This window comes from Phyllobates terribilis, unplaced genomic scaffold (genome assembly GCF_046119375.1).
Source record: "Phyllobates terribilis strain yellow unplaced genomic scaffold, ASM4611937v1 Scaffold_4__5_contigs__length_816908805, whole genome shotgun sequence".
Lineage (NCBI taxonomy): Eukaryota > Metazoa > Chordata > Amphibia > Anura > Dendrobatidae > Phyllobates > Phyllobates terribilis.
In genome coordinates, this window is record NW_027362764.1 from 684,875,690 (window position 1) to 684,892,672 (window position 16,983).

The 16,983-nt window shown below is 46.5% G+C and overlaps 1 pseudogene; it reads right to left on the minus strand.

Moving 5' to 3' along the window:
• Positions 1–4,891: 4,891 nt before the first annotated feature.
• On the minus strand, positions 4,892–5,011 carry LOC141268467 (5S ribosomal RNA; annotated as a pseudogene).
• Between the last annotated feature and the right edge of the window lie 11,972 nt (positions 5,012–16,983).

Below are 16,983 nucleotides of genomic sequence, written 5' to 3' on the forward strand. Positions count from 1 at the left end.
AAGATATACTATATCTACAGCATTTCCCTGATCCACCCAGTCAGTGATTCTGTAATAGAAGGAAATTAAGTTAGTCTGACATGACTTGTTAGTTACAAACCCATGCTGACTCTGGTTAATCACTTCATTCTTATCCATGTACTTACATACATGTTGTTTAATAATTTGTTCAAAGATCTTTCCTGGTATAGAAGTCAGACTCACCGACCTATAGTTCCCTGGGTCCACCTTCTTCCCCTTTTTGAAGATTGGAACAACATTTCCTCTTCTCCAGTCTTCTGGGACTTCTCCTGTTCTCCAAGAATTTTCAAAGATTATGGAGAGTGGTTCTAAAATTTCTTCTACGATCTCCTTCAGTACTCTGGGGTGTAATTCATCTGGACCTGGAGACTTGAACTCATTTATGTTAGCTAAATATTCCCTCACAATCTTTCTGTTTACAGATAATTTGGATTCCTCTATTCCTTTAAAAGGACAGTGAAGATCAGCTGATGTTACATTTTCTTTCTGAGAGAAAACAGATGCAAAATAGGAATTAAAAAGTTCGGCCTTCTCAACATCCTCTCTTACCATTTCTCCATTTTCATCCTGTAAAAATCCTATAGCATCTTTGACTTTTCTTTTACTTTTGACATACCCCCAAAATCCTTTTTTTATTGCTTTTGACATCTCTTGCAAGCCTTAATTCATTGTCAGCTTTAGCTAACCTGATACGTGCCCTGCAGGATCTGCAGACTGCATTATATTCTTCTTTAGATATGCCTCCCTCTTTCCATTTAATAAACATTTCTTTCTTTCTTTTTAGCATGTGTTTAAGTTCTGTGTTCATCCATCCTGGTTTCCTTAAATCCTTCCCATTCTTCCTACTTTTCGGGATTGTTAACGATTGTGCTTTGAGAATCTCATTTTTAAAAATTTCCCATCCTTCCTGGACATTTTTGTCCTTAAGGACATCCAGCCATTGGATCCTTCCTATTCTCTTTCTGAGTCTCTTAAAATCTGTCTTTCTAAAATCTAACCTTGAAGTTTGAGTCTTCACATGTCTTCCTCCTCTAGTTATCCAAAATTCTATAATAGCATGATCGCTGCCTCCTAGGTTCCCAGCCACCTTTACCTCCTCAACCATTTCCTCCCTGTTTATAAGGATTAGATCCAAAGTAGCAGATCCCCTTGTTTTCTCCCCTACCTTTTGGAAGATAAAGTTGTCAGCAAGAGAGGATAAGAATTTGCTTGACCTGTTAGTTTTACTTGAGAGAGATTCCCAACAAATGTCTGGATAGTTGAAATCTCCCATGACCACTACGTCATATTTTTGGAGAACTTGGTCATTTGATACATAAAGAGTTCATCCATATCTTCAGCTTGCCCAGGTGGCCTGTAGTAAATGCCTACAATGGTGTCCTTTTCGTTGTTCTCTCCTTGTATTCTTACCCAAACAGTTTCCACAGAACTCCCATTCTCTGAAGCTTCAATCTCTGTGCAGATATACACTTTTCTAACATACAATGCAACACCTCCTCCTCGTTTATCAAGTCTGTTTCTTGCAAATAAGTTGTATCCTTTTAGCCTTTTATTCCAATCATGTGTATCGTCCCACCAAGTTTCAGTGATTCCAATGACATCATATTCCTTTTCCTGCATTAGTAGTTCCAATTCTCCTTGTTTGTTGCCCATGCTTTGTGCATTTGTATAAAAACATTTTAGTTTGTGATTGGTTTCTCTTCCTCCCATATTTTTATTATTTAAATTGTTTTGTCTTTGTTCTTCCTTTCCACTTCCAGTAGCAGAGATCTCAATAGTATTTGTCAGCTGTATGGCTTTTTCTGGCCTTTTGCTTCCCTTCCCACATTGTTCTAGTTTAAAGCTCTTCTGATGAGTGTAGCAAGGCGACTTCCAAATACATGTTTTCCAGTCTTCGTAAGGTGCACCCCATCTCTAGCAAGTAGTCCATCGTATAGGTAATTCATTCCGTGATCCAGAAATCCAAATCCTTGTTGACGGCACCATCGACGTAGCCAGTTGTTCACCTGTAGAATCTTATTCCACCTCATTGTTCCATGACCATCCACTGGGAGGATGGATGAGAAGACCACCTGCGCTCCCAATTCTTTCACTTTCTTGCCTAAGTCTTCAAAGTCACTGTAGATGGTTTCCAGGTCCTTTCTTGCGGTGTCATTTGTCCCCACATGTATTAGCAGGAATGGGTAGTGATCTGTAGGTCTGAAGAGTCTTGATATCCTGTCAGACACATCTTTAATTTTTGCTCCTGGAAGACAGCACATTTCTCTTGAGGTTATGTCTGGTCTGCAGATAGCGGCCTCTGTTCCTCTTAACAGGGAATCCCCCATGACCACCACTCTCCGTTTTTTCTTCACAACATTCTTCTTTCTCCATCCAGGAGGATTCTGAGGGCTTACAAGGTTATTCATTGCTGGCAAAGTCTTATTTTGCTGTATTTCTTCATGGTTCTCCTGCGTGAGAGCCTGGTACTGGTTCCTGAGCAGTATGGGTGCTGACTGCCTCTCGATCCTCCTGCTTCTGTGGTTCACATGCTTCCATTCCTCTGTTTCGTCAGGTGCAGTTCGAATTTCTTCTCTTTCTGAATCATGAAGAGATAATTCTGCTCTGTCTAAGAACTCTTCACCTTCCTTAATGATTTTCAAGGTAGTTAACCTCTCTTCTAGATTTCGCAACTTTTCCTCCAACAGGGACACAAGCTTGCATTTCTGGCATGTGAAGTTTGGCTTTTCCACTGGCAAGTCTGTGAACATGTAGCAGGAAATGCAGCTCACCAAATGGCTCCTGGACTCTTCCATGTTCTTATTGTTAATGTTCTGAAAACAGTGAAAAAAGCTTAAAAAAAAAGCTTCAAAATGCACGCACCTACCGACGCGCGGTTTACCGATGTCCTCTTTTCAGCTCCAACAGCAAAAATCCAGTGTTCTTTGAGCTCGCGGAGACTCTTCGCTTACCCCAAAATGCAGTGGGAATATGCAAATTATCTCCTCAGGACTCCTCCCCTGGTTTACCGATGTCCTCTTTTCAGCTCCAACAGCCAAAATCCAGTGTTCTTTGATCTCACGGAGACTCTTCACTTACCCCAAAATGCAGTGGGAATATGCAAATTATCTCCTCAGGACTCCTCCCCTGGTTTACCGTTTCCTCTTTTCAGCTCCAACAGCCAAAATCCAGTGTTCTTTGAGCTCACGGAGACTCTTCACTTACCCCAAAATGCAGTGGGAATATGCAAATTATCTCCTCAGGACTCCTCCCCTGGTTTACCGATGTCCTCTTTTCAGCTCCAACAGCCAAAATCCAGTGTTCTTTGAGCTCGCGGAGACTCACTTACCCCAAAATGCGGTGGGAATATGCAAATTATCTCCTCAGGACTCCTCCCCTGGTTTACCGATGTCCTCTTTTCAGCTCCAACAGCCAAAATCCAGTGTTCTTTGAGCTCGCGGAGACTCTTCACTTACCCCAAAATTCAGTGGGAATATGCAAATTATCTCCTCAGGACTTCTCCCCTGGTTTACCGATGTCCTCTTTTCAGCTCCAACAGTCAAAATCCAGTGTTCTTTGAGCTCGCGGAGACTCTTCACTTACCCCAAAATGCAGTGGGAATATGCAAATTATCTCCTCAGGACTCCTCCCCTGGTTTACCGATGTCCTCTTTTCAGCTTCAACAGCCAAAATCCAGTGTTCTTTGATCTCACAGAGACTCTTCACTTACCCCAAAATGCAGTGGGAATATGCAAATTATCTCCTCACGACTCCTCCCCTGGTTTACCGTTTCCTCTTTTCAGCTCCAACAGCCAAAATCCAGTGTTCTTTGAGCTCGCGGAGACTCTTCACTTACCCCAAAATGCAGTGGGAATATGCAAATTATCTCCTCAGGACTCCTCCCCTGGTTTACCGATGTCCTCTTTTCAGCTCCAACAGCCAAAATCCTGTGTTCTTTGAGCTTGCGGAGACTCTTCACTTACCCCAAAATGCAGTGGGAATATGCAAATTATCTCCTCAGGACTCCTCCCCTGGTTTTGTGCTTTCCCTTCTCTTCAATTTTTTTGCTGGCTTCCTTAAAAAGTCTTGTAGACAGAAGGCCCCACTCAGAGCCGCTGAGCTCACTGATCGGCTGCAGCGCTGTTGACGGAACGTCAGCTTCACGGCCAATGCCACAGGCCGGGAGCAGAGGCGAGACTCACCGGTAGACCCGGGTAGGGTGAGTAGAGCGCGTTTAGTTGCTTTCTAATAGACTGCAGCCGGGGATTAACTTTTAATGAAAGGGAACAATCCCTTTGACTGTCTGCAGCGCGCCACACCTAGGAAGCGCACTCTCACACACAAGCCAGCATGCACACATGCTCGCACGTGACAACACCCCCTATCTGCCTCTACAACCTCTCCGTCACCATGCGTCAGACTCTCCTGCCTGTTTTATGATTTCAGGGCCCTAGCAGGAATCACCCCCCCTCCCCAATTCCTTCCGCACCTTCCTTGCCTTCCTTGCACTGAGGTTAGCTCTTTGTCAGCCGTCTGGCTTGGTTACACAAGCTTCTTTACAGAGAAACATGTTACTTCTGCTGGCCCTCGCTAGGCGGCCGGCATCCAAATCCTTCCCTGGGCACCTGCTGAAAGCCTGGCCCCTTCACGGCCCCGGGTGCTTTTAACGCCATCATTTCCACACGGCGAGCTGCGGAGTCAATAAGCACTCCTAGCCGTGGCAAGGAGCTCGGTGTCAGGCCTGCGTGAAGTCGGCGGGGTAGCGTTCTTAGCTGCCAACTGGCTCAGAGGCCTTGGGGCTTCCATCATCTAAGTTACTTAAGGTCGGTGTCCGGCAAGGCGCCGTTCCATGCTAGCCGAGCTGGGCAGTAGGGCAAAACTTCATCAAAATGATCTACAGCACCCGGTGTTCCCAGGAGGTCTCCCATCCAAGTACTGTCTAAGCCCAGCCCTGCTTTGCTTCCGGGATCAGATGAGATCGGGCGTATCCAAGGTGGTATGGCCAGTAAACGCTGCTCGATCCATCGCCCGGCCAGCCTTTCTCAGGATCGCTTGGTGGCGAGCAATCTGGCCGTGACGGGGCGGGCTCCGAAGGGTCCATGCAAAGGCTGTGCCGTCCCTACAGGTGTGGTTTGTTTAGCAGTGATTCACCCGCCGCATCAGGTGTCTTCAAAAATGTCTCGGCACAGGGTCTCCTGCAGGCTAAACCCTTCATCGCGGTAATGTGACAGAAAGAGCAAGCTGGACCCGTAACTTGGGGGCGGAGCGAGACGTCCAGGGGTGAATGAAGGAAGAGGGTGAGATGGTTGCCAGTGACTTTGAGCTGCTCTTCAGGAGGGAGGGTCGTGTTGCCTGCAAAGGTCTTCTGCTTGGGGTTACCGGTGGTTGCCTCCAGCCACGCGGGAGACGCTGTTCCTGGTGAAAAGGAGCCTAGTATTAAAAGTAAATAAGCAACAATGTTGGAGGCCCACGGTGATCAGAAGGATGCTGGTATTTTGCAGAGATGAAATAGAGCAAGAGAGAAAGCAAATGAAAAAAAGAAAAGAGAATGAATGTGTGCACTTGTGAAAGGGAATGGAAAAAAGGCATAGAAGAGAGTGCCCCCTGCTGGTGGAAGGAAGGAAAAAGCAAAAGCCTACAGCACCTGGTATTCCCAGGCGGTCTCCCATCCAAGTACTAACCAGTAGAGATGAGCGTTGTTCTTCTCGAACTGTTCGCCAATCTCAAATTCGAGCTGTTTTGGGCGGTGTTCGAGCCGTTCGGCGAACACAAACAATTTGAGAAAAATTCGGCTGTTCGAGGTTATGTTCAATAACTGTTCGTGCACCAAAATCATAACTGGATTTTTTCTCAGTAATGATGAAAATTAATGTTAATACGCAGTTTGAGTGTACAGCGGGATGGGGGGAGGGGCAGGGGATGGATCTCTGCAGGAACAATGAAGATCTCCATTTTTTTTTCTCTTTCCCGCATTTGCAGTGGGGAGGTGCAATCTGTCAGCCTATCAGCAGCGCACACACGGAGCGAAGTGCTTTTTTTCACACAAGCAAGGGCATGTGTCATTGGCAGTGTATGTCACATGTCCTTGCCCTATAAGACCAAGCCATTTTCCCCGTCGTCACCGTTTTCTCACTGCTGCAGCTGCGTATTAGACTGCACCGCTGTTGCTTGTTAATTTCAAGCCAATTTTCGCACAAATCTACAGATAGCTTGGGAGTAGGGAATAATTGTGATTGCAGTCCTTTTAAGGACTAGGTTACAGCATTTCCTACGACTTTTATCAGGCAGGTCTGTGCTCTTAAATAGATAGATTGTAAGAGTAAAGACTAATTGTAATTGGAGTCCTTTTCAGGACTAGGTTACATCAGTTCCTATCAGTTTTTGCCAGGCAGGTCTGTGCCAGTGCTGTTCAAGTTTTTTTCACAGCATTTGGCTGAATCTAGCAAAGCTAATCCTTTTTGGCCTATTGCAGAGTGTGTTAGTCAGTGGAGTAGCCTATCTGTGTTGCAAGATATACCACCTGTGTATAGAATACCAATTTTTTTACTGCACCTAGTGAAGTAAAATCTTTTGGGCATAGCATCATTCTATTAGTCCATCTATACTGACCTCCATCAGGTTGCAAATTGAATATAATTTTTTTCTGCATCTAGCTCTGAAAAAATATTGGGCTTCTAGCTGTGTGTGGGACTTGTTCTATTAATCCATCTATACAGACCTGCATCAGGTTGCAAACTGAATATATTTTTTTCTGCATCTACCTCTGAAAAAATATTGGGCTTCTAGCTGTGTGTGGGACTTGTTCTATTAATCCATCTATACAGACCTCCATCAGGTTGCAAACTGAATATATTTTTTTCTGCATCTACCTCTGAAAAAATATTGGGCTTCCAGCTGTGTGTGGGACTTGTTCTATTAATCCATCTATACAGACCTGCATCAGGTTGCAAACTGAATATATTTTTTTCTGCATCTACCTCTGAAAAAATATTGGGCTTCTAGCTGTGTGTGGGACTTGTTCTATTAATCCATCTATACAGACCTCCATCAGGTTGCAAACTGAATATATTTTTTTCTGCATCTACCTGTGAAAAAATATTGGGCTTCTAGCTGTGTGTGGGACTTGTTGTATTAGTCCATCTATACTGACCTCCATCAGGTTGCAAACTGAATATATTTTTTTCTGCATCTACCTCTGAAAAAATATTGGGCTTCTAGCTGTGTGTGGGACTTGTTGTATTTGTCCATCTATACTGACCTCCATCAGGTTGCAAACTGAATATATTTTTTTCTGCATTTACCTCTGAAAAAATATTGGGCTTCTAGCTGTGTGTGGGACTTGTTGTATTAGTCCATCTATACTGACCTCCATCAGGTTGGAAACTGAATATATTTTTTTCTGCATCTACCTCTGAAAAAATATTGGGCTTCTAGCTGTGTGTGGGACTTGTTCTATTAATCCATCTATACAGACCTCCATCAGGTTGCAAACTGAATATATTTTTTTCTGCATCTACCTCTGAAAAAATATTGGGCTTCTAGCTGTGTGTGGGACTTGTTCTATTAATCCAACTATACAGACCTGCATCAGGTTGCAAACTGAATATTTTTTTTTCTGCATCTACCTCTGAAAAATATTGGGCTTCTAGCTGTGTGTGGGACTTGTTCTATTAATCCATCTATACAGACCTCCATCAGGTTGCAAACTGAATATATTTTTTTCTGCACCTACCTCTGAAAAAATATTGGGCTTCTAGCTGTGTGTGGGACTTGTTGTATTAGTCCATCTATACTGACCTCCATCAGGTTGCAAACTGAATATATTTTTTTCTGCATCTACCTCTGAAAAAATATTGGGCTTCTAGCTGTGTGTGGGACTTGTTGTATTAGTCCATCTATACTGACCTCCATCAGGTTGCAAACTGAATATATTTTTTTCTACATCTACTTCTGAAAAAATATTGGGCTTCTAGCTGTGTGTGGGACTTGTTCTGTTAATCCATCTATACAGATCTCCATCAGGTTGCAAACTGAATATATTTTTTTCTGCATCTACCTCTGAAAAAATATTGGGCTTCTAGCTGTGTGTGGGACTTGTTGTATTAGTCCATCTATACTGACCTCCATCAGGTTGCAAACTGAATATATTTTTTTCTGCATCTACCTCTGAAAAAATATTGGGCTTCTAGCTGTGTGTGGGACTTGTTGTATTAGTCCATCTATACTGACCTCCATCAGGTTGCAAACTGAATATATTTTTTTCTGCATCTACCTCTGAAAAAATATTGGGCTTCTAGCTGTGTGTGGGACTTGTTCTATTAATCCATCTATACAGACCTGCATCAGGTTGCAAACTGAATATATTTTTTTCTGCATCTAGCTCTGAAAAAATATTGGGCTTCTAGCTGTGTGTGGGACTTGTTGTATTCGTCCATCTATACTGACCTCCATCAGGTTGCAAACTGAATATATTTTTTTCTGCATCTACCTCTGAAAAAATATTGGGCTTCTAGCTGTGTGTGGGACTTGTTCTATTAATCCATCTATACAGACCTCCATCAGGTTGCAAATTGAATATAATTTTTTTCTGCATCTAACCCAGCCAATAGTTTTGGCCTAATACCACAGTTTGGCCACTCAGCTCTGCTCGGTTCCCATCCATTGTTTTTTTGTGCAAACAACTCCAGAGTTGTGAATTAGTTAACCACCAAAATGAGTGGAAAAAGGCCTGCTGCTGGTGGAAAGGGGAATAGGCGTATTGGGAAGGGGAAAAAAGGTTGTGTCCGTGGGGTAGGTGTTAAAGCAACAGTAACATCTGCAGAAGAAAGACCATCTTCCAGCCAAACTAAAATGTCTACTTCTTTTAGCGGACAATGTGATAAGATCCCTTTCTTATGGCCACGCCAATCGCTACAAATTCCAGATGAGGCACAAAAATAGCAGGTGCTTCAACGGATATCAAGTGCTCCTTTAAGTGGGCTCTCCTCCACATCAACTTCAACATCACAAATACTCCAGTCCTCAAAGGTGTCACCCCAATCGCACTTGCTTCCTCACAGCTCCAAAATCTCCAGCTGCCCGTCTGAGTATGAGGTAGAACAGATGGTTGAGTCTGCAGAGCTGTTTACTCATACTATAGCCTGGGAATCAGAGGTTGACTCCAGCGCTTCTGTGAATCCAGACGAGGAAATGATCTGCACTGATGCCCAGAATCTTTATGAGTCGGATCCAGGACCAGACGCAGAAGGTTCTGACCATAATGTAGACCCTCATTCCCAAACTGTAACTCCTGTTGGTGGAGACAATGAGGAAGACGATGATAAGACTCAAATACCTGATTGGAGCGACAACTTTAGTTTTTTGTCAGGGCAGGAACAGGTTGGCTCTGAGGACGACGGGTGTGATAACGCACAGGGTGATGATGATGAGGTTGGAGATCCCACTTACTGTCAACCCACAGTCAGCCAAGAGATGAGGTCAGCAGAGGAGGTGGAGGAAGATGCTAGTGACGACGAGGTCAGGTTGCGCCTTCCTGGACAGAGACGTAGTACTGGAAGCACGTCAACAACTGCATCCTCAAACACAACTCTGCCTCTCATCACAAGTCGTGGTGGCTCTTCAGGTCGCATGGGTGCTAAGCCTTGCATAGCCTGGGCATTTTTTCAGATCGATAAAGACGACCCAACTCGTGTTATCTGTAACATTTGTCAGCAAAAGCTAAGTAGAGGCCAAAAAATACATAGTTTGAGTACTTCATGCATGAACCGGCACATGGACATGAAGCATAAGTTGCAGTGGGAAGCTCAGTGTGCTACAATGCGGCCTAGCCGGCCGGGCCAACCACCGTCTGCCATATCTTGTGCATCCGCGGCCTCTTCATCCTCTGTGACTGGGGGGACAGCAGTCACACCTGTTTTGGGGCGCAGACCTGCCACCTCTTTACCCGCAACAGCCAGCGTGATTGGCAGGTCATCATTTTCTTTGGAGGTGGTAACACCAGCTGGTGTTGAGCGCTGTCCGACATCGATAGCACCACCTTTGGATCAAGGCAACCTAACATGTCCGCCTGCATCTTCCTCACAGACCGGCAGTTTGCCGGGGACACCCTTATCAACCCCGTCTAAGCACAATAGCCAGCCCTCAGTCCCTCAGATGTGGACAAGTAAAAGACCATTTCCTCCTAGCCATGAAAAAGCTAACAGGTTGAATTTCACCATCTGCAAGCTCTTGGCTACAGAAATGCTGCCTTTCCGCCTGGTGGACACAGAGGATTTTCGAGACCTTATGTCCGTCGCAGTGCCCCAGTACCAGATGCCCAGTCGGCACTACTTCTCAAAGAAAGGTGTGCCTGCGCTCCAACAGCATGTCGCACACAACATCACCGCTTCTTTGAGAAACTCTGTGTGTGACAGGGTGCATTTCACCACAGACACTTGGACGAGTAGGCATGGACAGGGGCGTTACATGTCGCTGACTGGGCACTGGGTAACTATGGTGACAGCAGGACAAGGGGCTGCTGTCCAAGTCTTGCCGTCCCCACGAGTTGTGCGTCAATTCTCTTTATGTCAAAGTTCCTCCACTGCTTCTGCCTCCTCAACCTCCTCTCGGTCTTCCACCTGCACCCAAAGCCTGTCTGGTCATGCCACAAGCTTTCTAACTGCGCAGAAGGGATCCTGCACACCTCCTTACTATGCTGGCAGTAGGGCTCAACGTCATCAGGCGGTTTTTACATTGAAATGTCTGGGAAATGTGAGTCACACAGCTGAGGAGTTGTGGTCAGCTCTGGAGAACCAATTTCATGAATGGTTGTCTCCACTGGACCTGAAACCAGGGAAGGCCGTGTGCAACAATGCTGCAAACCGGGGTGCGGCCCTTCGCCGGGGCAATGTCACACACGTGCCTTGTATGGCTCACGTGTTGAACCTGGTTGTCCAGCAATTTTTAGCCCACTATCCCAGACTAGATGGCCTTCTGCAGAGGGCACGGTCGCTGTGTGCTCACTTCCGCCGTTCGCATCCCGCAGCTCAGCGACTTACATCTCTACAGAAGTCGTTGGGCCTGCCACTTCACCGGCTAAAATGCGATGTGCCTACCCGGTGGAATTCAACTCTGCACATGTTGCAGCGACTGTGGCAGCACCGACAAGCCCTGGTGCAATACGTTCTGACGTATAGCCTGGGCCAACGAGATTCAGAGGTGGGGCAAATCACGCTGGAGGAGTGGTCTCAGATCAGGGACCTATGCACCCTTCTGCACAGTTTTGAAATGGCGACGAAGATGTTTAGTGCTGACGATGCCATTATCAGCATGACTATTCCGGTAATTTACATGCTGAAGCACATGTTAAACAGAATTCGGAGTCAGGTGGTGGCACAAGAGGAGGTGGAGGAAGTAGAGGAGGAGGAGTTGTATGCGGAAGGGCTAACATCTGCAAGGTCCAGACGGTCGGCAGCACCAAGGCGGCAGGCATGTGAGGGTGGGGGAGATGGTTTTACCAGGGCGCATGGTAGCAGCCAAACTAGTGAGGAAGGTGCAGGAGCCCAGGAAGAAGTGGAGGACGAACAGATGGAAGACTCATCAGATGAGGGAGACCTTGATCACATTTCTGTTGTGCGAGGTTGGGGGGAGAGGACAGAGGAAGGAAGCATGATTGTTACCTCGCCACCAACACAACAGGGACTTGGTGCTCCTGGATGCGCAACACACATGAGTGCCTTCTTGCTGCACTACCTGCAACATGACCCTCGAATTGTGAGAATTAGAAATAATCCTGACTACTGGGTTGCCACACTGTTAGATCCCCGGTACAAAAGTAAATTTGCAGAAATTATTCCTGCCATAGAAAGGGATGCATGCATGCAGGAGTATCAGCAGAGAATGTTGCAGAATCTTACATGTGCTTTTCCACAAAATACCAGTGGTGCACATAGTGAATCTCACAGTTCCAACTTGCCAACCGTGGGACCGTCAAGTGTTCAGCACTCAAACCGTAACAGAACCACAGTATCTGCTGGTAACATCAATTTTGCGGAATCATTTCACCACTTTTTTAGCCCATCCTTTGCAAGGCCACAGGAGACAAGAAGTCTGACACATAGTCAACGCCTAGAGACGATGGTACAGGAGTATCTCCAAGTAAACATTGAAGCCACGACTGTGTCACTGGACCCTTGCTCTTTTTGGGCTTCCAATCTGGATAAATGGCCGGAGCTAGCCACTTACGCCTTGGAGATCTTGTCATGCCCCGCAGCCAGCGTTCTGTCTGAACGTGTGTTCAGCGCTGCTGTTGGTGTGCTGACAGATAAGTGCACGCGGCTCTCCACTGATAATGTAGACAGACTCACGTTCATAAAGATGAACAAATCATGGATCCGAAACTACTTTTCTACCCCTGTGTCATCCTGGGGAGAGTAAAAGCTTGATGATTGGTTAAAATCACCCTACCAACCGTTTTAAGCTTTCAAATTACTAATCATGTTTATCTGTATCTTGGCTGGAAAATAATTTGGGCTTTGTAGCAGTGTGCAGCACTGATCCTATTAGGCCATCTATACTAAAGCTTCACCAGATTTAAAATTAATAATAATTTTTAGCTGCATCTAGCCCGGAAAATAATTTTGGGGCTCCGAGATGCGCAAGACACATAAGTGCCTTCTTGCTGCACTACCTGCAGCATGACCCTCATATTGTCAGAATTCGAAGTAGTCATGACTACTGGGTTGCCACACTCTTAGATCCCCCAAACTTTTCAATCAACCTTTTCATTTTAATAAAGACCAAAAAAATGGTCATTTTTGAAATTATAAGCATTAGCAGGTTGTTAGAAACTGAAATCAAACAGTTTTCAACTCAAAACTTTATTCTAGGTGATGTTACATTTTCACATAGGACCCCTTGTTCGAAAGGAGCTTCTGAACTCTCTCGTCCATTGAATTTGTCAGGTTTTGGATGGTTTCTGCTTCAATTGTTTTGCATGAGGACAGAATACCCTCCCAGAGCTGTTGCTTAGATGTGAACTGCCTCCCGCCATCATAGACACTCCTTTTAATGATGCTCCAAAGGTTCTGAATGGGGTACAGGTCAGGGGAGCATGGGGGTCACACCATAAGTTTGTCCCCTTTTATGCCCATATCAGCCAGAGATGCAGATGTTTTATGTGCAGCATGAGATGGTGCATTATCATGCAGAAAAATGATCTTGCTGTGAAATACACGGTTCTTCTTCTTGAACCATGGCAGGAAGTGCTGTTTGAGAAAATCCACATACATTATGGAGTTCATCTTTAGCGCCTTCAGGGATCCTAAAGGGGCCGACAATCTCTCTCCCCATGATTCCAGCCCAAAACATTACTCCACCTCCTCCTTGTTGGCGCTGTAGCCGTGTTTGCGTGGGGTGTCCATCAACCAGCCATCCTCCACTCCATCCATCTGGACCATCGAGCGCTGCACGGCACTAATCCGTGAACAAAACAGTTTTGAAATCAGTCTTCATGTAATGTTTGGCCCACTGGAGCCGTTTCTGCTTGTGTGAAGTGGATAGAGGAGGTCGACAGGATGGCGTATGCACAGCTGCAAACCTCTGAAGGACCCTGCATCTTGTTGTTCGGGGGACGTTGGAGGCACAAGCAGCTTCAAAAACTTGTCTGCTGCTATGACAAGGCTTTTTTGCCGCTGCTCTTTCAACCTGACGTAATTGCCTGTAGGAAAGACTCCTCAATTTGCCCTTATCAGCACGCACACGTGTGTACTGTGAATCAGCTACATACTTCTTGATTGCCAAGACACTTCATCCTGATCATCGCACAATGTTGATTGTAGTCATGCCTTGACCTAAACACTCCACAATTTGTTGCTTCTCAGCAGCCGACACATCCTTTTTCTTTCCCATTTTGGCAGAAAATGTAGGCTGCTTAATAATGTGAAACAGCCTTCTTAAGTAGTCTTGCCTTTCATTGGACACACCTGCCAAACTAATTAGCACAGGTGTCTGCAATTGCTTACAGTGATATAAAGAGCCCTGACACACATCACCATCAATGAGTTTAACTGACAAACAAACAAATTCTTCCCTTATCACTCCTAAACACTTTTTGCATAATAATTTGGAACGCAGTGTACATGTGCTTTTCCACAAAACACCAGTGGTTCACGTAGTGAATCTTACAGTTCTAACTTGCCAACCGTGGTCTGTATGGAATTGTTCAATAAAGGGCCCAAAATTAAGATAACATAGATGGGAGAGGTCTCTATGAATAGGAATTCCTAAGTATTTGATACCCTGTGAGGGCCAGGCAAAGGGAAAGTTGGACTGGATGGAATCCTATATGGATTTGGGGAGGGAGACATCGAGGGCCTCAGACTTCGCTGCATTGATTTTAAAATTTGACCATGTAACAAAGTGATCTATTTCAGCCATAACAGCATGGATGGATATATGTGATTGAGTGATATATACTAGGACATCATCAGCAAATAGAGAGCACTTGTACTCGGTGCCTCCCACCTCAATCCACCTAATATTGGGGTTATGGCGAATTGATGAGGGCAGGTGCTCCGTCACTAGGATGTATAAGAGAGGGGACAGAGGACATCCCTGCCTTGTCCCATTGGTGATTGTGAAAGGTGATGAAAATGTTCTGATGCACCCCCTGGGCCTTGGGACACCCGAAGCCGGACCCTTTTTGGTGGATGCTGGTGGTTGTAGTCTTCGTGGCGGCGACCCGGTCTGTGGCTCAGGGTGGTCAAACCAGTGGCGGAACTATTTATGTGGTTTTGATGTTTAAATGTCCGACTACGCCACCCGTGGATTGCGGTCAGAGTGAACCGCCGCTGCAGGGCAGACCGCTGAGGCTGGTGTTGTGGGTGCAGCAGAGCGTAGCATAACTCCCCACGGGAGGAGTATAGCCTCAGGGCAGTGTGTGCGGAGGATGGGGGTGATGGTGCAGGGCAGCAGCAGTAACGACACGGAGTCAGTGATGCAGTCCAGGGCCTTTACTCACAGTTCTTATTATCCAGACCACGTCTGCAGGTAACGGCTGCCCACGTCGTACTGTGCTCACCAGGTGAGGGGCTCAGACAACTCCCAGATAACTTTGGAGCGCTTCACAGGACCCCCTTTGTGTGTCCTTTGTCTGGCCTTTCTTACCAACCCTTCTGTCCGGCTGCCTCGGGCCTCCTCTTGGTAAACTTGGCGCCAGTTTCCCTGACCCTATGTGGTGCCTTCCTAGCGGGTGTAGCGAGGGGCTGCGCCACATAAAATGTCACAGCCTCCGGTTTCTAGCTGAGGGTCGTTTCCTGCCTCCACTAGTTTCGGGGACCGGTCTCCCCCTTTGGCCTGACCCCTCCACGCAGGTGGATTCGGGCATGCGGTGGCGACTCGCCCGTCCGCACCCCTGGGATCCCTTCATTTCTCGTTCCTGGAGCCTTCTCCGCTCCTCTTCCTTCCTTCTCCCTCTTCCAAGCCTGGGCCTCTGTTACTAGGCCCGCCTCCGGAGCAGAGCTCATGCAGAGCCCCTGCTCCCTGCCACTTCTGCTCAGACTTCTCTGCACTGAACTAAGATGGTGCCCACCTTTTATACTCCCTTCTCAATGCACCCAGGAACTGCTTCCTCCCTGCTCCTGCACTACAGGGTTCCCCTTAATCAGTGTTCCCTCCCCCCACTCCAGCCAGGGACAGGGACTGTCGTGCCCATCTCAGAGGCATATTGGTCGCCCTGCCCCACGGCAATGTGGTGTAATGCATGCAGGTGTCGGGTCCTGATCCACACTCCATCCTTACCTGAGAGTGAGATATCACACCTCTGGGTGAGGTGCAATACCTCTGTAGCAACCGAGCCCTCAGGGTGCTACAGTTCCATTTATCTTCAGCCTAGGTGACGTATTGTGATACAGGGCCGTGATTTTGGATATAAAAGGGTCCCCTAGACCCCTACCCCAAGCTTTTCAAGAGAATCATATATGGCGTGCCAGGAGACTCTATGGAATGCTTTCTCAGCATCCAACGAGAGTATCTAATTACAAATTTTTAACTGCATCTAGCCCAGGAAATACTTTGTGCCTAGTAGCAGGGTCTGCTAATCAGCGGATTATCCCGGCTGTTAAGCAAGCTACACCACCTGTAGTTTGGACACTTCATTTTTTCAAAGGAACTGCTTCGGGACCACGGGATACTCAGTGAAGAGCATCAGGAGGCACCCCAAGGCATAGGGGCTCGGACTGGCAGTAGGATGCCTTGCGGATGACAGCCGAGCTCGATCCTTATAAAAGCTTTTTAACTGCAGCAGCTTTAGTGGACGCTACTGGAGCTGGAATTACGCGGCTGCTGGCATGAGACTTGCCCTCCAATAGATCCTTGTAAATGGATTTAAAGTGTATTCATTCAAATTAGAGAGACAATTTAAATTAAAAAGCTTAGAGCTGCCTCCACCACAGGGGGGCTCGCTTGACCCACCAGCGGACAGGCACCAGTATTGGGAGAGGGGGGCTGGCCATCAGGTTCACCGCGGCTCTGGCACAAACCCGGCGACACGGAGGTGGCACGGGCAGGAGCGGACTGGCCGTCTCGGCTTCTCACTTTTTGGATTTTAGAAGGGCATGACATGCCTATATCTGTGTCTCCCCCTCCTTTTACTCCTCCACCTCTTTTATTTTCGCATGACTATATGTACTTGTCACTTTTCCATGTGTTAGTTATGTCTTCTGAGCAGTTTGTCATCTTTTGGACACCTTTGAAGGTGTTTCCTATGTGTTTCTATGTGTTTTTGTTTGCCTGCCATTGGTTTTAACGGTGTTCGAAGGTGTTCGATGAACAGTACGACGAACAGTTCGGCGAACACACGGGTGTTCGACGAACCGAACCGAACTCGAACACTACGGGGGTGGCTCAACACTACTAACCAGGCCCGACCCTGCTTAGCTTCCAAGATCAGATGAGTTCGGGCGTGTTCAGGGTGGTGTGGCAGAAGGCAGAGACATACCTCTCACT